This window comes from Syngnathoides biaculeatus, chromosome 15 (assembly GCF_019802595.1).
Source record: "Syngnathoides biaculeatus isolate LvHL_M chromosome 15, ASM1980259v1, whole genome shotgun sequence".
NCBI lineage: Eukaryota > Metazoa > Chordata > Actinopteri > Syngnathiformes > Syngnathidae > Syngnathoides > Syngnathoides biaculeatus.
The window spans coordinates 15,013,441-15,034,893 of NC_084654.1; the positions used below are offsets into that span (position 1 = coordinate 15,013,441).

At 42.2% G+C, this 21,453-nt stretch overlaps 1 long non-coding RNA gene across 1 annotated transcript; it reads left to right on the forward strand.

Moving 5' to 3' along the window:
* The first annotated feature begins 1,667 nt into the window (after nucleotides 1-1,667).
* Nucleotides 1,668-12,625, forward strand: LOC133513073 (uncharacterized). Its single transcript, XR_009798386.1, has 4 exons — nucleotides 1,668-1,834; nucleotides 6,148-6,268; nucleotides 6,518-6,669; nucleotides 12,091-12,625. It is a non-coding gene; the product is annotated as an uncharacterized LOC133513073 (long non-coding RNA).
* Nucleotides 12,626-21,453: the final 8,828 nt, after the last annotated feature.

A 21,453-nucleotide genomic window follows, 5' to 3' on the forward strand; every position in this document is an offset into this window, starting at 1 on the left:
TTAACTTTTTCTAATCATTGTTCATATCTTCCTCAACTCGTGAACACGAGTAGGGTCCAAACTCGCAAATCCCTACAGATGCCTGCGAAGGTATGTTAGAATGAAAGGTTTAGCCTCGTCTGTTTAGTATTAAAGTTCTCATATTACCATCGCGACCTACAGGCCGTCTTGCCTCGTCGTTACCTGCCATGAAAGTCAACTTTTGCACCGACAACAAAATCAACTCTCTTTACAAGGCCTCTTGAAGGTTCCGCAGGCTTTCCACTTAACTATTATGGTCCCAACGGCACTCAGGGGGAACATTAAGAAGCCATCGTTATGGTGTGCAACAATTACGTAATTTGTGATGGTCTTGAGATATTTCTTTGCGCTTACCCATCATGACAAGTGTCTTGCCTCAGACTTTGGCAATGACACCTTTATGTAGGCCATCAATAAGGACTGAACAAGCTGATACGGGGAGTCCTCGGTCTACGACTGAGATCCGTTCCTACAGAAGCGACTTAACTCGAATTTCGACTTAAGTCCAATTCCACCATTAAAGTCAGAATTTACATCAAAATACTTTGTATAAAAAACAAATACATTGAAATAAAAAAAGATGGTGTACTTAGCATTACTGCTGAGAGGTGGATGGAGAAAAACGAGAGGCTGTGCTTTGCTACTGCGAAGGAACCTGGTCCTCAATCCTCTCCATCTCGACAAGTATCAAAGAAACTTGTTTTGTGATCATTGTATCCGACTGAGGATCGGAACCCTTCACATGCGCTAAAATACGGGCTTTGTCTTTTATAATTGTCACCACGGTCGAACGACTGAACCCTTGGTGGTGTCTCTCCTTTCTCCAATCTTTTAGGATCTTGAGCTTCTTTTCCATGGTCATGGATTTTCTTTTGGTTGCAGAAGCATTGCTAAAAGACAGCTTTCTTCTTTGGGGGCGATAATGTCTAAAAAGGAGGGCAAAAAATGTGAAGATCCTCCCGGCGCACAAACACGGACAAGCATTAGCCAGACAAAATGGCGGACGGGGGACGGGCGTTGTAAAGTCGAAACGTCTTAGGTCAAGACCATCTTAACCCGAGGACTCCATGTATTCATTTGCACATAAGAGAGGGCTGGATTGCTCTTTGACACATTTTAGGTGTTGTCCAAGCGTTCCGTGGCTTCAACACACCAGTCCACCAACGGACCTGCACTATTCTGCACTATTTTCTTTTTATTTTTGAGAGGGAAAGTAAAAATAATGCGGTTAAACAAGCGTGCATACGAACTTATAAATTGGACACGGCTCTGTCAAGAATAAAATGGGAGTCATCACTCACCTACCACCATTTAAATTGCTTCTGATTAACCACAAATAAATTCTGGTTTCTCAAGTAAGATTTTCCTGACTTTTTTTTTTTTGTCTCCTGAGTGTCATGAACGGGGCTCGAGGGTGGACCCAAATGCACGACTCAAGAGACAAGCAGACAGTGCAGAGGAAACGAGGGTGGTCAGTGGACAGGCGTGGGTCAGTACACGGAGAGCAGAAGTCAGGCAAACAGGAGTGCGGGAACGAGGCATCAAGGACGACGATCTGGCGGTGGACAAGTCGTCCCCCGGGTCCTATATATACTGGGAGGCATCAGCTGGGACAAGGTGCAGGTGAGCGCTGACTAATTGGCTAGCCACGCCCAACCTGGGCAGGAAGCCAGGAGCATGACACTGAGGGTTTTGTGCTGACACTGGCTGGTATTTGGAAATGTAACTGGTTCTGTTTTGACTCGGGTTCCAGCTCCAACTGAAGTAAAACAGCCTCAAAGCACAATGCGGGAACCTCCATATTTCACTGAAGGTAGGGTGTTCTTTTTGTAAGGGGCAAAGTTGCGCTTGCACCAAATGTACCTTTTGGAATTATGACCAATGGGTTCAACCTTGCTTTCATTCAACCATGACACATGTTCCGATCTATGTTTGGGAGATTGTGGTTTGATCCAATGAATCCAAAGTTGAAATTTTTTGGCCATAAACCCATAAAGCTTTATAACTGCTGCTGGTGGGGGGAATATCATGTTATTGGGCTGTTTTTCCATCACCTGGAACTGGGGCCTTAGACAAGGTGAAAAGAATTGTGAACTTTCATATTGCAGTCTGTGTTACCAGAAAACCTGAACAACAAACAACAACAAAATGTTAGCCAAAGCCCACTCATGAACTTTAGGTTGGGGCTAAACACTTTAAATGGTGGCACATGTTACAGGTCATATTATTGTTGGAAAAAGCTGTGTCACGATCCATGCTTTGCAATTCCTTTTTGGAACTTTGGTGGCGCTCACACACACACATAAACGCCCTCAGACCTGTTCTCACTCAGCACTGCCTGCATATAATCCTGCCAGATTCAGGAATCAGGTCTCGGATACACAAACCCTGAAGTACCCCCAAGTAAACAACTGTCATCTACTTCCTGAGTCCAGTCCAATACCATACGATAACCAATGGTGATAATCTTGGTCTTTTTTTTTTTTTTATATAGCACAAACCCCTGGCTTTTGAACAAAGGTGTGTGGAATTTATATACACGACTAACCTTTTATACATGGTGGTAAAAATACAAATGTCTTGCATACCAGATTCCCATCCACCTTTCCACTGCCTAAGTCCGCCTGGCCACCAGCCAAGAGACCTGAACTGACTCAGAGCTTGAGGTTGTTTAGTACCTTGAGAGGGAACCTCAACAGTACTCGGGAAGTCGACGAGCATCCCTCCGGCAACTCGCTGCTATTTATTTTGTCAGCACCGGCACTCTTTCAATTCAAAAGTCCAGTTTCTTGCCGGTGAACTCCTGCAGTTCCTAGTTAGCGTTGAAGCAGTTCAAGTTGGTTTAATGTTTCTGAAGCATCTCCACTGAGGTTTCTTTGAACCTCGCTGTGATGTTGTATTTAATTGAGTGCTTTATTACCTCACGCAACACAAACCAATTTGTGGCTTCTATCTTACACTAGTGATCCATTTGTAGCGCGCTGTGGTGGGGAGCTCATTTCCCTGGCCCACATCGAGACAATTTGAAAGGTCTTCTGCAGGTTAATGCAGTAAGTCTGGCAGTTCTTAACTGGAGCTGGAAGCCACCCCCCTCATCCACTCCCCCCAGCTTGGATCACCTTGAATTTCTCTCCCTCTCTCGCCATGTTCCCTACACCCGTGTTTGACAAATGCTCCATCTCTCAGGACCATCTCAAATCGAATCAGTTAACTCGATTACAAGAACACTATTACTTTGAATGGCCTGCAGAATTAAGGCTCTGTCTCAAGGTTTCGTTTCGTCAACTGTGTCCAATCATGAAAGAGACTTGTTGACAGCAGGGCGGATTTTCAAGGAATAATCACAAGCATGTGGCATTTCTCTATTATGTTTTGTATTGTCTGGAAAAAAAAAAGTCTGGAAGTCCAACTTGCCCCGTGACAAAAATTCTTTTTTTGAATGTAAACATCTATTCAATATAACTTGTATCAAGATCAAAAACAACAAATATGCTTTGTTAGTGATGATGTACTTTTCCGATACATGTTCTTGCATGAAGCTTATCCCACAATTGTAAAATTTGATTTGAAGATTTGAAGTTTCTCAAACAGGAAATGAAATACGGTGGGTGATTCCCGTCGCACGGGAAGCTCCAGTCCGAGCTTCCAGCAGCGAAAGGACCGTTTTGCATCCTTTGGTGCTTCAGTAAATATTCCAAAAATATTGACATTGCTCGGGATTGGGGGGGGGGGGGGAGTTTTGAATCAGTATGACCATTATTGTTTTAAAACTGACTCTTGGCAGAACTGGTGCAGATAGATAATCAGATTTACAGTGTGTGCTCTTAACTGTTTGTCATGAGGACAGGAATGTTGGATTTTTTTTTTTTAATTACGAAGAGCATGTGCTTTCCATAAATCATATTAAACGGCTATTGGTGTGGGAGTGACGGGTTACGCTACTAGACACGAGTTAGCTCCATCGTTTCTTGCCATCAGTGGAGGTAAACAACAGCTGCCTGACAACATTTGACAGTAATCGCCGCTTAACTCATAAAGTCGGCTGCGTTTACAAAAAGGCAAGCACGACCACTCAAATCAATAATCTGATTTGGAATGCTTACCAAATTGCGCTCAGCACAACAAGACATCAAATTATTTCCAGACGTCTGGAAAAATCAAAAATATCCATCCCTCCTTTGCTCACAAATGGGCGTGAGACTTGCAAGTAGAAGCCCAGCGAAAGGACCACAGGACATTGTTTGTGTAAACATTCACATTTTTTTAAAGTAATAAGACAGCTGAAAATAAAAATGAGGCCGTTATTTGTGTAATGTGTCATGTATAAAAGTTAAAAACATGACTGTGTATAAACACTGAAAATATGCATGTAAGTTTAAAAATATATGTATTTTATCCTGGAAATTGTCCAGCAAAACGTATTTGTGCAAATGGATTACAAAAATAAACATGATGATAGCGCTCTATTTAAAATGTAAAGTGCATGTATGCTTACACAATACTTTTTTTAGTTATTGCCATCTGGTTTGGGTTACTCATATTATTTGCAGGATTTTTAAGTAATACCTAATTAAATATCACATTTCCGGCATCATGACAATTAGTGGTTGCTGGTGCTTTCTCCGTCAAACCCCATTCATTTATTACATCTGTCAAAAAAAAGTCACTCTATCGCTCCCTCCTGTGACATTCATGCAGCGTTCTCGTCTGCAGAATATGAGAGACTAATATCCATTCATTAAAAATGACATGAGACGTGATATTCCTCATGGTGGTATAGAGCTCGTGTACATAACGTCACCATTTTCACGGCGCCATATTGCCGGTCAAACAGAGCTGCTCCACATTGTGGGAGAGATTGAACCAGAGGAAAATATTTACAATACCCGAGACCTGTTGTGGTGTTAGTTGTCACAACAGACAAGACAGATATTCAAGCTCGTTCTATGGAATACCAGCTGAAAAGACCAGAAAATATGGATAGATTTCGGCAATTAAACGTGATGGATGGTCCCCAAGCAAATACGCACGCCTGTATAGCAATCGCTTCATTTCAGGCAGGAATTATTCTTAACCTCAAATAACCAATTAATATCTATAATGCCAAATTGACTCATTTGAATAAATAAATAAAACGTCTGTGTCACGAACCTCCGGTACGGGGGCAGACCCAAACGCAGGACTTCGAGGCTAAGGCATAATGTTCAACGTGGTTTATTCCGGAAACTTTGTAGCAGTCAGACAAGGCAGAGGCACAGAAACGCAAAGCTAGGCCGGATCCAAAAGACATACAGCAATGTCCGATGACTCTTGGGAAAACTAACACACTCAACAGGACAAGATCAAACTAAAGGGCACAGAATCGCTGTGACTAGGGTTACTCTAACTTATGCGTAGAACTTCAACTTAAATGCCTGTCCGGTCCGAATGTTAAACAGCTGTGACAGGTGTCACCGCCCAGAGCAGTTGCCTGGCCACTCCCCTCTTGCTCATGACAGTCTATCACAGAGAGTGTTACGGAGGTAAGCGTGTGGCCTTCCGTGTACAGAGGAGACGCCTCCCTGTCCTAATTTTTTTCCCCCAGTCATAGTTAATGAATGCGAGTTTGTGTAAAACCAGGGGTCATTTATGTAAATATTGGTATTTGTATTGAAAAAAATATGAGTGGGTCCATCACTACATGGGATTTATTCCTGATTGAGAACAGATCCTGCAACTAAATATTTGTATGTGTCCAGACTTTTCTCCGCTGTCAAACTCTTGTGTGAATCTCGACGACTTACTGACCAGATAAATGTGTAGATCCAGTTGTCCAAAACAAGTTGAAGGAATTAACAGTCAAATTTCTTATCGCCAAAAACATCGACTTCGTCATTAAATATGGATATTCTATGTCAAGTGTCTCTAATTTTTCCACGTACCTTTGTTTATTATCACCTTCTAAATGTTTAATGGTTTCAGACAAAACTCTGGATGTCGTGCTAAAAGACATTTTCATTTCGCCTCAACGGAATTAACTTTCAACAATGCTTTGTTAGACCAGTGTAATGAAATGTGTCCTTGTGATAAATGCGCACGCACGTATATTAATGCGCATGCGCGTATATTTTTTAAACTTCCGGCCAGTCTGAAAACATCCCCATCCATGCTTCAACGTGTGCAATTTGACAACTTGTTGCTGAGTGTTCCTGTTCGCTATGGACATCTCAGAAAAATGATGGAGATGGAGAATCTCCCAATCCAAGAGGTAAAGATTTCTGAACCACTCACCTCCGGCACTTCGTCACCCCAAAGTCTTCAGTCATTATGTTTTGGCCAAAAATTGTGCATCATTAGCATCTATGAAAACTGAACCTTTATTTACATTTAACATTACATCAAAACTTTATTTGTATTTAGGTTTGCACTTTTGCAATATCGTGTACTATATTTCTTTTGGTGCTAAAAACGTTGCTGCTGCTTACCAAAGTAATCGCTTTCCTCTGGTGACGCACAGCCCATTTTTCTTCCATCGGCTCCTTATACGGTGTCTTGAAAAAGCCAAGGAGGTCATCCTTCAAAACTGGAAATGAGAAAAACTTTGCTGCATCACTCACTGGAACAATTTTCGCATAGAAAATAAGAAGCTAAGTCAAACAAGGGGGAGAGGTAAGGAATTTTTCCAGTTTCTTTTATATTCATGGTTCAGAAATGTTTTTCAAACAAATATTTACACTAATTGACTTTAAAGTACACAGTCTGTGTGTTCTGACTTGCATACAAAATCAGGTTGCTAAGGTGCCATAGGAATGGAATCAGTTTCAAAGAGATTACATAAATGTATGACTAAAAAAAATTTTCAGAGAGTGTTTAATAATTGAAAATCTCCCAAAATGCCCATTATTTTAGATGGGGAAAGGTAGGTCCCTTGGGGGATGGACCCGCTGGATAGCTGCAAATTCACTAATAACTTTCATCGACACGATTTCAGCTTTAATAGTTTGTGTTTGGACCATTAACAACAGGTTATATTAGGTTCTCACAGGTGGTTAAGACACCATAAAGCATCCACCAAACCACTTATCACTAGTACTGCAGTACTCATTTACCATATCCTGCCCTGGCCTTTTCTGTCCCATCTCATCAGTGATGTCCCTGGATTGGTCCGCGAGGATGGGGATAACGGGGTGGAGGGGTTGCCGGGCACTGCTCCTGCATAGCCAACCCAAATCCCACCACCCCAGCTATGAGTGTGTGCATCATTAATGCATTAAAAAGCCTGGGGGTCAGGCCTTTTAAAGCAAAAACATGTAGATCAGGAAACCCGCCAGCAGCTAAATCGGCCTCCGACCAAATGATTGCCGGATAAACATCGTTTTTTTTTAACTATCCATTCACTTCCCTCTGCTTTTGGGTCTAACTTATTACCAAATCCATGGCATAAACCCCCGTGAATATAACGCACAATTTATTGCGACCCAGCAGAAAACATTGTATCATAGCTTCTGTTTTTTTTTTTTTTTAAAGTGCTCAGTTTAAATAGTTCTATGACTGACTGCAGTTTTCAGTGACAAACGAGTTACAATGTACATGCAGCCATTGGTAATATTTTGTCCCGCTGAATCACCGAGACAAATTGTGCTGGGCAGTTTTGCACCACTGAAGAATGAATGAACTGAGAATGTCATTAGTTTGCCCCAAACTGTCTGTTTAATGCTAGAGGATGTAAGACTGTGGTGTAGCAGTTGAGATCAAGAAGAAGCAAAATTGAGATCAGTCTCAAGATCAAGACCAGTAGCCAACTAAATTATTCTAAAGTATTATTCAACAGAGATGTGTGTAATGAGTCACCTATGGTCAAAGTTAAAAATTCTCTGGAGAAGTGTTGGTCAAGCACATCTGGACTCCAGACCGGACAAGCTGACAACAGACATTCACCATGGTTGAAGTTTCAACAAAAGCAATTTGTCCGAGTTGGCACGTCCATATGTGAACGGGCCACTTTCTGGTTGTTAGAGGGGAGTTTTGCACATGATCAGAATGCAGTACTACTCTTCATTGCGTGGCGGTTTTGTCACGACAACCGCAAAGGGAAGTGGACAAAATGTTTGTCTGTCTGCTTGTTAATTAACACGCTATGTTCTGGTTCAGGGGGAATGAACATTCTCAGACATTTGCATTCCGGGGCAGTTCCAACTGATCAATCGCGACAGGGGAGAATAAATTACCACCAGCACGGACACTTCATGACAATATATCACTCCTTTCCCTGGTGGAATTAACCAAGCAGCGTGGCGTTTGAACAGAAAACCGAAAACCTCTTCCTCAAGATGATATTAATAACATCGTTCTTCCGACCGCCACATGTACACAATTTTCACAGATCAACACAAGACTGGGAATAATTTCTGAGTAAAATCAGCTTCCTTTCACTGGATAATCAGGCGGCGACAATATCTCACTTTGTCAAAAGAAAAACTGTGACAAAAGGGCAGAAAGAAATGCAAGAAAGGACTGTCTGGTTGTGCTTTTTATATACAACGGAGGAAATTAGTATCTAAGAACACAATTTTGCCTCACTAAATATATTTCCAAAAGGTGCTATTTATTTTCGTCAGATCTTGGGAAGTCATCCATAAATATAGAGAAGGTAAGATAAATAAGATCGAAAATTAAGTTGTGCTCTAATGTGAAATGAGTATTGAACACGAAGAAAGGAAGGTGCAGAAGGCAAAGAAAGTCAAGGCAACTAAAATGTAAAAAAAAAAAAAAAAAAAAACAGCAATCTTTCCCCCTGTCAGTGCAAATAAGTATCAGCTGGGTCAGTCTGAAAGGCTGGCCTTTAAAGATGTCATTGCAAGGTGTGAGTCAAGAAAAATCTCATGATAGTCAAAAGCAAAGGAGTCTCAAGCCCATCGCAAACTTTTTCTTTTCCTTTCGGCTTGTCCCATTAGGGGTCACCACAGCGTCTCATCTTTTTCCATCCAAGCCTATCTCGTGCATCCTCCTCTCTTAACACCCACTGTCCTCATGTCTTCCCTCACAACATCCATCAACCTTTTCTTTGGTCTTCCTCTCACTCTTTTGCCTGGCAGCTCCATCTTCAGCAACCGTCTACCAATATACTCACTCTCTCGCCTCTGAACATGTCCAAACCATCGAACTCTGCTCTCTCTCTCTCTCTGCTCTGTATTGTTGACCCAAAGTATTTGAAGTCGTCCACCCTCGCTATCTCTTCTCCCTGTAGCCTCACTCTTCCCACTCCACCCCTCTCATTCACGCACATATGTTCTGTTTTACTTCAGCTTGTTGTAAAACATCACGGTGACAGTGGTTACAGGCGCATAGCTATGCTTTTCAATGTTCTAGTGAGTACGGTTGGGCCCATAATACGCAAGTGGAAAGCCGATCATACCACTGTAGATGTGCTTTGATCAGGTGCTTCTGACAGAGGAAAGAAAAGAAGAATCAGAAGATTTCTCCTAGAGCTAAGGACCACTTGTGGAGCGCATCAAACAGAACTGGACAGCTACTGCTGGCACAAGTAAAACTGAGTAATGTACTCCGCTGCCACAATCTGTATGTAGGCTCATCATGCAAGACCCCATTGATGATTGATTGGGGGGGGGGAGTTCGTTGAAAAGCTTGCCGAACAATATTGACACAAGCCAGTTAAAAATTGGGAGAATACTGTATAGTTTGGTCTGATGAAAGCCAAATCAAACTGGTTGGATAATGTAATGCACACCACATTTGGAGTATAAGTGGCATTGCACATCACCCGAACACCACCATACCATCAGTGAAGTTCAGAGGTGAAAACGTGATTGTGTGGGGCTGCTTTTCATCAAATGGGACTGGTCATCTACAAAGATGATGGAAATAAAACGTGGCTGGATGTATCAGCAGAATGATGATCCAAAATATATAAATCAAGGAAACCAACAACTGAGTATCAAGACAAAAAAGTAAAATAAAAATAAAAAACAAAGCCACTAGAATGGCCCAGCCAATCGCCTGACTCGAATCCAACCTAAAGTCCATGGAAAGAACTGAAACTCAAGCGCCATAAAAGAAGCCCACGGAACCTTCCAGATTTGAAGAGTGCTTGCGTGGACGATTGGCCCCAAAAAATCAGACAAGATCAATCTATGACACTACTTTCTCACATTGGAGGCATATTGAAACTGTCATTGCTAACAAAGCCTTCTGTACAAAGTATGACATGAATACCAGTTGGCGTCTTCAATACTTTTTCCTTGTGTCACTCCACACCGTTACGCATAACTTAATTTCTGATCTTACTTGTTTTTATGACTTGGGGTGTTCCCAGCATCTGGTGAAACTTCCACGTTAATAGTACCTGCGGAAATCATTTGCCGAGAAAAATGCCGGCGCGTTAATCACTTATTTCAGACGGTGTCTAGCGGTGTGACAATCTGTACGAACATCATTTACAAGCCCTGTTTATTGTTTAATTTTTCCAGAGAATGATGGATGCACATGGCCAGCTGGCACATCTTCCACAATACACATACAATCTGGATATGATTACATCATTTTAAGTCAGATTTATCGTGAAAAAAAGTGTGAGAAAGGCATTTTATTGTATACAGCGTATTAAAAAATACAGCTAAAATTCAAAACAACATCTGAGCATTATCTCGCAACTATGAAAGTGCAAAGGTGAGGTTTTTTTTTTTTTTTTTTTTTTTTTTGCCTGCTTTGCCTGTTAAAATGAAATACTAGATTTGATATTTATTTGCCATATTTTTTCCCCCTTTCCATACACTCTGGCTGTTACTGCCAAAATAAGCAGTCATTAAAAGGTATAAGCCGCCATTTCTGGCACCACATTACGCAGGAATTCAGCATCATAACAAAGTTTCACGTCGATATGAAAGCATGATTTATACGCTTCCCCCCCCACCCCCCACCCTTTTCTTTGAAGTGAACAACCTGAAAAATAAGGTCAATATTGTGTTATTACCGTCTATGTGGCAGGTGTTAAATGACTTACGCTTTACGTTGATACTGAATGCTGACCAAAGTCATGTTCAAAGCCGAATTTTTTGATGCGGAGTCAGATTTAGTGCTCTCTGTACACACATTGAGCCCGTGTCTGAAGGTTAACCACAAATATTTCATTTTCCCCTCATTTCAAGCAAGATTACAGATTATTTTCATTCCCTGATTACTGACGTCTCTCAACCAGATGTTGGACTTGTGATTGCCACAAAACATATTTTTAAATGGGGAGGGGGGGATACAATATTTTTTTTTTTTTTGGTCAAAAATAAACTAGACCAAAGCTCATATGACTGAGGTTTAACATTTTTAAAGACAAGGCTTCTGTTTTTTTTTTTTTTTTTTTTTTTTTGGTTTGTTTTGTACAGGGCGGCACGGTGGGTCAGCTGGTAAAGCATTGGCCTCACAGTTCTGAGGTTCCGGGTTCAATCCCGGACCCACCTGTGTGGAGTTTGTATGTTCTCCCCGTGCCTGCGTTGGTTTCCTCCGGGCACTCCGTTTTCCTCCCACATCCCAAAAACATTCAACATTAATTGGACACTAAATTGCCCCGAGGTGTGATTGAGAGTGCGGCTGTTTGTCTCTATGTGCCCTGCGATTGGCTGGCGACCAGTTCAGGGTGTACCCCGCCTCCTGCCCATTGACAGTTGGGATAGGTGTCATGAGCAAGGCTTGGCCACTGCTCTGGGCGGTGACACCTGTCACCACTCACAGCTGTCTCACATTGGGACTGTAATTAAACAGGCATTTAAAGTTGGAGTTTTTGTCACTGGCATTTGCCAGTTCATTGCCTTGAGTTAGTGAGATGAATTCACTGCCCATGGGATTTTCCGCTTCTACGCGTAGGTTAGAGTAACCTTAGCCACAGCGATTCTGTGCCCTTCAGTTTGATCCTGTCTTATTGAGTTTGTTAGTTTGCCCCAGAGTCATGAGACCTTGCTGTCTGTCTTTTGGATCCCGCCTAGCATCACGTTTCTGTACCTCTGCCTTGTCGGACTGCTACACCGTGTAGGACCCAGTTTCTGGAATAAACTATGTTGAACATTATGCCTCTGTCTCTAGGTCCTGCATTTGGGTCAATAGGCTCCAGCACTCCCCATGACCTTTTTGAGGATAAGCAGCAAAGAAAATGGGTAGATTGATGGATGTTTTGTACAGATTTAAGTAACCACACGAATAAGCATGTAGAAGTTACCGAATTTTTGCAAGACTAAAAAAAGAAACCAATTGGAAAATAATGGATAGTTTGCATATTGCATAATGTAACATTATACATGATTTACTGGCTTTCAGACATGTAAAGGAAGACGGTGTTTGAATGTTTAAGCTTTAAGAAGCTTTTAATTTTGAAATGTGTTTAAATGTTCGGTGCGAGGGTTTTGGCACGGCTGCTGTAACAAGAGACGTAAAAGCCAGACTGCACAGATGACTTGTGGGCACTCATCTGTTAAAATGAACACGGACGGGACAAATGAGGGGATGGCGGGCGGGAAAACATGACTGGCCAAGGCTGCCACTGATACAAGGACAATGCCCTATTTGGTCTGGCGCTTACACATGGATGAACATGTCAAAATTTTTCCTCGTCCACCCTTTTTTTTTTTTCCTCCTCCTTTAAAAAAAATAAATGGCACTTGGACACAAATGAGGTAGCCCTTGTTTATTGATAATTCACCCCACTGGTGGTCTACTTTTCCCCACCTTCGGAGAGTACAGAGTACATCATGCATTGATAGGAGTCTCGTTGATGAGCTTGAAGCTTCCTGCCAAATAATTAATGCTTGACTTCGAAGCAAGACTTATTGCTGCCATGTGTCCAATAAGCGAACTTGTGACTGTGATGACTGCTTTTCCCTGCCTGCCCCCACAACAGTGTTAAAAGCACACGTACGTCCACGCCAATAAAATACGGCACTATTGGCACTTTGGTGTCACCATTACAGCTTTTAACCTCCAATGAGTGCGGCATTACGCGCAATCGAGGCTGAATCCATTGACTCCAATTAATTAGAGCGCATACCCATTAAAATCATCAATACTGAAGTAATGGGACTAAATGTTACAACAATTTCGGGGATGCATGAGCAATGCGGGATAAGAAGATCGGACAATGGATGGATGAATAAAAATAAATAAATAAATAAATAAATAGCTGACCTTGCGGGGATTCCAGATGATTTTAATCTATAGTACATTTCTTTCAGTTTGCCTCGTTAGAGGTCGCCACAGCGTAACATCTCAGATGAACACTCATATTTGTTTGGTAGTGTTTACGCCGGATGCCCTTCCTGACGCAACCCATATTGGGGAGTAGAGGCCCCATTGGAATACGAACTCACAACCGCTGGTTTACCAAACCAATGCTCTAACCAATGGGGCCTCTAGATGACTTTAATCTATGATTAATGCCATTCAAACTTGAAATGGGGCTGCATGTTTGCCTGCAAGAATTATGACAATTTACTTTAAGCTTTCACTGTAATATTGTGTGCTTCAGTGTTGCAATACTTTTTGGAGGTGGGACTGCATCAGGGATCAGCTCTGAGCCCCTTCCTGTTTGCAGTGGTAATGGATAGGCTGACAAATGAGGTTAGACTGGAATCCCCTTGGACCATGATATTCGCAGATGATATTGTGATATGCAGTGAAAGCAGGGAGTAGGCAGAGGAACAATTAGAAAGATGGAGGCATGCACTGGAAAGGAAAGGAGTGAAGATTAGCCGAAGTAAAACAGAATATATGTGCGTGAATGAGATGGGTTGAGGGGGAAGAGTGAGGCACCAGGGAGAAGAGATAGCGAAGGTGGATGACTTCAAATACTTGGGGTCAACAATACAGAGCAATGCTGAGTGAGGGACGACATGAAGACTGTGGGTGTTAGTGAGGACTATGCACGAGATGGGCTTAGATGGAAAAAGATGACATGTTGTGGCGACCCCTAACGGGACAAGCCGAAGGAACAGAAGACAAAGAAGTGTTGCAATAATTTTTGAACAGCTTCGTTATGACCGCTGTTATTTCTTCCACAAAAAGACTTCTAAAGGCAAAAAATTCTGATCCTATTCCATTATTGCACACGCTGCTGGCGGTGAAAGGGGCACCAGAGACTTCATTCATCTCAGCGCATAAAACCTCTTACATGTGAACTTTGCTAAAAGTACTGCGGATTGCACCGTGTCATTAGCGAGGCCACCTGACTTTCCAATAACTTTGGATATTCTGTCTTTTCCCTGCCTCTAGATTTGTTACCGTTTTTTTAAACGTCGTTCCACGTTAGTCCGTCCCCTAACACACACACACACACACATACACACCCCAGAAATGAAGGAATTCCCACGTGGTTCCGCGCTACAAAAATAACTTTGAAAATGAGCTTCGCCTCGCTCACCAGGGCCTTTTGAAAAAGTGATCCGGCGGATCCCACACTCTCGGCCTTTCATGCTGGGACACATGTCATTATGCGCATCTCAGCCTAGCTCGACGGGCATGGCCCTCATTAGCTCGGTGTTAAATATTTAATCCTGCCCCAAATACAAAGGGAAGCGCAAGCGAGGCTGCGGACGGCAAAGAGTAGCAGAAGCAATGCAAAAACATACAATGGCAGAGGGCCTGTTTTTCTTGGGATTTTTCGGCAAAGAAAGCCTAAGACGACAAGATTCCCCCGCCACCCCCCCCCCCCAATGGTGCATTTCTGCGTTCATTTTGTGTCCGGTTTGTTTTTTTAAACTATGGCTCAGGGTAATGTGTTTTCTTTTACACGCATGCATGCAAGCACCAGGTCATGCATCTTTTTTCTCTTCTCACAGAAGCGAGTCACTTTCTGTTACTCAACACTTTAACCCTTAAAAGAGCAGAAAAATTGAATAGAATGTGAATTGAGGTAATATGAACGAGAAGGTGACTTAACAAGGCACATAAACATGTTTTTTTGTGAAGGTCTAGTTCTGTTTGTAGCCTCTGGTGGATTTCAGTCTGCGATAAAGCAAAAGTCAAAAGGCACTCTTTGTTAGCGGAACATCGCGAGACAACATGTCCTCCCTGTAATTTAATCAGTTTCACTAAATGGTACCAGTGACTTGTGTCATTAGGAACTGCTGATACTCATTTAGTCCATTTAGCCTGTCTCTCTCGTGTTGGATGGTTGAAGGCGACCAAAAAAAAAAGACTGACTGACAGCTATCAAAAGACGTTCCTGTCTAGAAGACTGAGTTTGACCTTTAGGGGTTCAAGTGCGCTTCAGAGGAAGGACACGCCCATTGTATTCCTGTGGAACTTAAAACCAAGGCAGGCTAGCTAAGAGCAAACTGCTTGCACGGAGTCCAAACATACCGTAAATTGCGGCCTATAGAGCGCACCTGATTATAAGCCTCATCCTGTACATTTGTAAAGCAAATACCATTTGGTATATACATAAGCCACACCTGTATATAAGCCGCATGTGCCCACATTGAAACAAGAGATATTTGCAAAGAAAGACGGTACACAAAGCATTTTCAAAGTTTTAATACCTTAGCTTAACACAGCAACAACATGGTAGCATGAACAGGGCTGGTAAGAAAAAGAAAACGCAGTAGCAACACAGTAGCATAATATTAACAGGGCCGGTTTAAAAAAAAAAAAAAAACATACCTAAATCACTGAGACGCGGCAGTAACACAGCACCAAGCGCTGGCGCGGCACTAACCCTAGCCCGCCGCTAACAGGGCTGGTTTTAAATAAATAAATAAAAATGACCAGTAAAAATCAATGAGACACAGCAGTAACACAGCAGCAACATGCTAGCACAGCGCTAACGCTTGCACAGAGCGAATAGGGCAGGTAAAAAGTCACTTCCTCGGCACATATATTCCACCGGTTTCACGATTACTTTTTCTCCTCGAGTGCTCCCTCGCGGCCGTTAGAAAAAAATGCACAAATTGTCCACATCACCCCATAAGCCACAGGGTTGAAAGCAAGGGAAAAAAGTCGCCAAAAAAAGCCAATAAATTATGGTAAATGTGAATGCCTCAAATACTGCAGAGAAAGCACACAAGCGACCGGAACAGTAGTCGCTGGAAAAGAGGCGGTCTCAACATAATATTGTGTATAATATCGCACAGGAAATTTGATGACAACGTCTGAGTAGCGTCTACTCGGGTAAATGCTGCACTTTAAGGTCCCGAATGGAGTTCAAATGAGTTCAGGAGTTAACTACTAAGGGCTGACTGACAAAATGTTTTCGTGTACAAAAATGATTGCTTATGCAGATGAATTTGGAGACTCATCTATGAACACGGTGCACCTACGACCGAGCCTGCCATTTACCAAGAGAATTGTGATTTACCAAACGCAACATACAGTAAATGACAATGGCCGATGATGCATCTTTACATAGCACATCGGAAAAACACCTCAGAATCAGCATGCAAAGCGGTGCCATGGTAACGCAGGCAACACAAGACACGACTCGGTGCCAGTCACAAGAAAGACTCATGAGTTGACAAAACGCCACTGAAATTTGCTTTTCCTTGCAGTTGGGTCATTTGATTTCAACGCACTGTGACAACTGCTGTTGGAATCTCCCAGAGAGTTTTTTTCTGTTGCGCCGTCCCAAATTTTTTAACACCGCTTGAAGTAGGATGGGAATTCGGGACAAGTTCCATCAAACAAAACGCGGTTTAGGTGGTTGATGTCTTACCCAAAATTATGAGTGATAGACTTTCTGTCAGCAGTACATAATTTGTTTATCCTCCACTAACACTTCCAATTCCACTATTTCAAGCTTCATTTGCACTTGCAGTCGTCTCCTAAATGCTCCATGCGGAAAACCAGCAGTTACTTAAAGCGCATATTTTTATTACAAGCATCCCCCCCCTGGAGAGCTTTAAAGATATTTTCCATCCATCCATCCATTTTCTTTGCCGTTCATCCTCACGAGGGTCGCGGGAGTGCTCAAGCCTATCCCAGCTGTCAATGGCCAGGAGGCGGGGGTACACCCTGAAGTGGTTGCCAACCAAGCACATAGAGACAAACAGCCACACTCACAATCACACCTAGGGGCAATTTAGAGTGTTCAATTAATGTTGCATGTTTTTGGGATGTGGGAGGAAAGCGGAGTGCCCGGAGAAAACCCACGCAGGAACGGGGAGAACATGCAAACTCAACACAGGCGGGGCCGAGATCGAACCCGGGTACTCAGAACTGTGAGGCCAACGCTTTACCAGCTGATCCATCGTGCTGCCTTAAAGATGTTTTTTTTTTTTTTCCCCCAAATAGTTGAATCCAGCTCTATTCCAGCTGTGGCCTCAACAATCACTGAGTTATCAATCAAGTGCTGGACTTCCCAACAAAATTTAAATGTTGATGGAGCTCTAAAAATGACACTGTGAGCAAAAACTGGTTATAAATTGTGCGAGAGTTTTATTAACTGAGAAACGCAAATGGGAAGCACATTGGCAGTTTTAGGACAAGAGGGAAAAGTCGAGATGGATCGCTGCATTGAGAGTTTGATCCTCAAAATCGTCACGCTTGCTTTGATGAGAACGAACTGACATCGCGCAGGATGCTTTTTAAATTTTTGACTATGTGACAACTGGAGAAAGGTCAGGAGATCATAGCCACATGAATCAACTCCCAAAAGTATCATAACAATAAACATGCTTTTCTGATCTTTTTTGACATTGACAAATACAAACATTTGGAATTCCCTGAAGAAGAAATAAACTATGACGTAACATAGGTCAAATGGGCAGACCAAGAAAAACAACAGTAGTGGACAACAACAAAAGTCCCAGTTGATTTATATGGATGGGTTTCCAATGACGTCACCACAGTCCTTAGACCAATCCGATAAATTAACGATAGAAAAAAAAAACTTCACGCTTCACCAATCAGCTGTATTCTCTGACCTCTATGACACACAAGATGGTGTAATTGGAACGCTATCCATTCTATATATCAAACTGCTCAAAGATGTATGGCGTGGTCACTTAAAAACGCTTTTCATTATGCGACATTTTAATTCCCACCTCACACGCAACTCTACTGGTCATGTCTGGAGAGTAGTGTGCAGGCAAAACCAGTCAACCCACGTGTCATCCAACAGCCATACGTGCATATGTAGTGCTTTTTGTTTACATTTTAGCATGCTTGAGATTCATATATATATAAATGAAATAAATGAGAGAGAGATTGATTTCATACTATTGACAGGTGCACATACAAATAGCAAATAAGATGCAGTTTACCTTTTGAAAAGCGTTTAAATAACCCTAGTTAACTTGACGATACATTATTCAGTGCAACATTTTTTTTGAAAAGCAAAAACATTGCGTTTAAGTCTGCTCAATATATTTATCCTTTCCAACTATGGGATTGAATTTTACAATTTTACTTAACGGGATGAACCTAACCACGAGTCGTCAAAAATGTCACTTTTGAGGTTTTTCAGAAGCAATCAAAATAAACCATTTGTTAGAAAAGCTCAAGAATCCTTTCACAATTCAAATGGCAAAGTACACTCCCTTTCACCCTAAACCAGCTAGAAGAGGAAGACTGACTACAAAGAAGATTCAAGACCACTTCATTTACAGTCCCCTCAGCTCATCATGATGTACAAAAGTAAAAGTAGCAATTCTACAATTCTAAAAACAACATTCATTCCTCGCATTTAGCTTTTACAATGAAATCCGAAGTGGTGTCGTTTATTTGACGATCAACCATCTGGTCTTTGCTCTGATTCACTTGCTTGTGATGAATTTACATGGTAAAAAGATAGGCGCCATCATATTCGCAATTTAAAACAGATGCCAGATGTCTTAATTGCCTGTCTGTGACATGCTTTTGCCAAAACAAGGATCTCCAAAGATCAGTAATAATAGCCATATTCTGTCAGCATGTTTATTGCAATGCTTGAATTGGCTCGTTTTGGGGGTGGCTGTTATCTTATGAGTGAGTCAGCTTTCATCCACTGACAAATCGTGTGGTGCTCACACTCGGGAACTTTGGCCAGCTTGTGCTGCCAAACGGAGAAACCTGCATGGCGTTAGGGCGATTGTTTTAATTAGAGCCAGTTGTGTACTCGCGAGGCCTCGGTGCAGAAACTGCTATTTCCCATTCCTACTTTCGGAAATAGATATATTAAAAATGTGGTTACACGGTCGTTTTATTACACGCTTAATGGGTGTAGTCACTCCAGAGGGCCAAGGACTATTGAAAAAATAAAATAAAATTGAAAGACCGTATCACCCCATGACTTATTCAGTGTGGCTTTGTTGGATTGGTTAAACAGAGTCAGTCATCAGAAGATCCATCCATTCATCTTCTTAGCCGCTTATCCTCGTGAGGGTCACGTGGGTGCTGGAGTCTATCCCAACTGTTAACAGGCAGGAAGCAGGGTACACCCTGAACTAGTTGCCAGCCAATCGCAGGGCACATCGAGACAAACAACCACACTCACAATCACACCAATTTAGTGTCCAATTAATGTTGCATGTTTTTGGGATGCGGGAGGAAACCTGGAGTGCGCGGAGAAAACCCACACAGGCACAGGGAGAACACGTTAACTCCACACAAACGGGGCCGGGATTGAACCCGCGACCTCAGAACTGTGAGGCCAACGCTTTACCAGCTGACCCACCGTGCCGCCATCAGAAGATTCTGTGCAAGTAATTGTCGATTAGGAGGAAGAAAATGTGGCGTTTTTTTTAACAAAAATTCTCAAGTAAAAAGTACGATTTGTCCTAAAATAACTGAAGTGATTGTAACGGCGTAAATGAAGCCTGTCATGACCAACTTCTGGTTGTCACATGCAACCCAAATCACTGCAAATTAATATTACTGAATACAAGTAAATTGCTAATCTGGCCGTATTTGAGCATTTTTCCCCCCCTCTGGTCAAAGTAACCAAAGGTTTAATTCATGTTGCTAATTGGATGACTCTAAGGATGAGCCTGGGTGATTTATTCGTTGATGTAGGCAAGGTGTGATTTGCATTTTTTTTTTTCTTAACTTTTTATTACATGCAGGCTGAAGGCCCGGTAGCGCCGTGCTGCCTTTCACAGATCGCTCCCGGTGTGATGACAGACATATGCTTAGGGAGATTTGTGATCGATAATCTACGGAGGTATTATGCATGCGATAGGCAATCTTGAGAACACCGCACATTACGAGAGTATTAAACACGCTTGCTGATTATTTTTTTTTTTCCCCAGCCCACTTGATGTGTGGGCTGGCTCACACTTTAAAAACAGGAATGCGTGAACTCCGCTTCAGCCCGTCACGATGGTTTGCATCTGGTTAAACAACGCCTCTGCACCTTCCCAAAGAAAAGGATTGATTTAATTGGTGGCAATTTAAAATCACTTTTAGATACCAATTTGTGATCGAATAGAAAGCAGTGGATTAGTGGGATTAATGGGGGGAGGACATCTAGTTAAGACATTCAATATCTGACTATGTTTTGGGCCTCCCTTGAGGGGTTTGAATGTTCTCCCCATGCCTGTGTGGTCTTAAACGCCCCCCGATCCCCCATTCCAAAACCATGTAGGGTAGATTTATGAAAGACAAAAATTGTCCATGAATGCTTGTCAATTTGTGCGCAGTGGCTGGTCCCAGGTGTGAACCAATTATATTCCAAAAAGAAGTGAGGGAAGTTTGATGCTGCAGTCAAACAAAAATGCAGTGATTTCTGCTTGTGGCTCCAAAAAGATCTTAAAAAGGTTCATGTTTCATTCCCACCTCTCAACAGCCAAGTCGAAAGAATTTTGTCTCTCATTCTCTCTAAATTATGTGGTTTTTAGATAAATCTTCACAATGTCGTGATATTCAAAAAAAAAAAAAATCACATCTCGTTGGGAAGAACATCTTCATAACTAAATTCCCAGCAAGATGCACTCCCAAAAAACCTTCATGTAAGGAACCATATTATGGGCTCTTTTAAGCAAGCCAGAAAAAATACTTGCGTGCCAGCGGACTCCTTCCATGACAACATGAGCTTTAAAACAGCGCCAAGCAGGGATGTGTGAGTACACGTGGAAAACAAACCCTCGCCTCATGGGCATTTTTCAAATCTGATGACTTGACTGGCTGCCGTCTGGTCCGCATGCTTGGCTTGAGTCTGTTATTCAACGGCATCAGTCTCAGTGGAATTAGTCCACAACAATATAAGGAGAGCGTGTACTCCTGTAATGTCTATACCCAACGACATACAGTCTACAGTCTGGTTGTTTTCTGAGGGTTTAAACCCAATTACAATGACCGAAAGGATCTCATTAAAGATTTGATTTGCCGATCCGCATTGCTATCAGCGGACATCTCTGGCCTATGACCAACAAAGAGAAATGCACAGTTGTACATGACTACAGTCCATGAGAGGACTCATTACACTTCCATGAAACATGTCAAAAAGGTTGCAAATTCAGTTAAACTGAGGAATGACGCGGAATA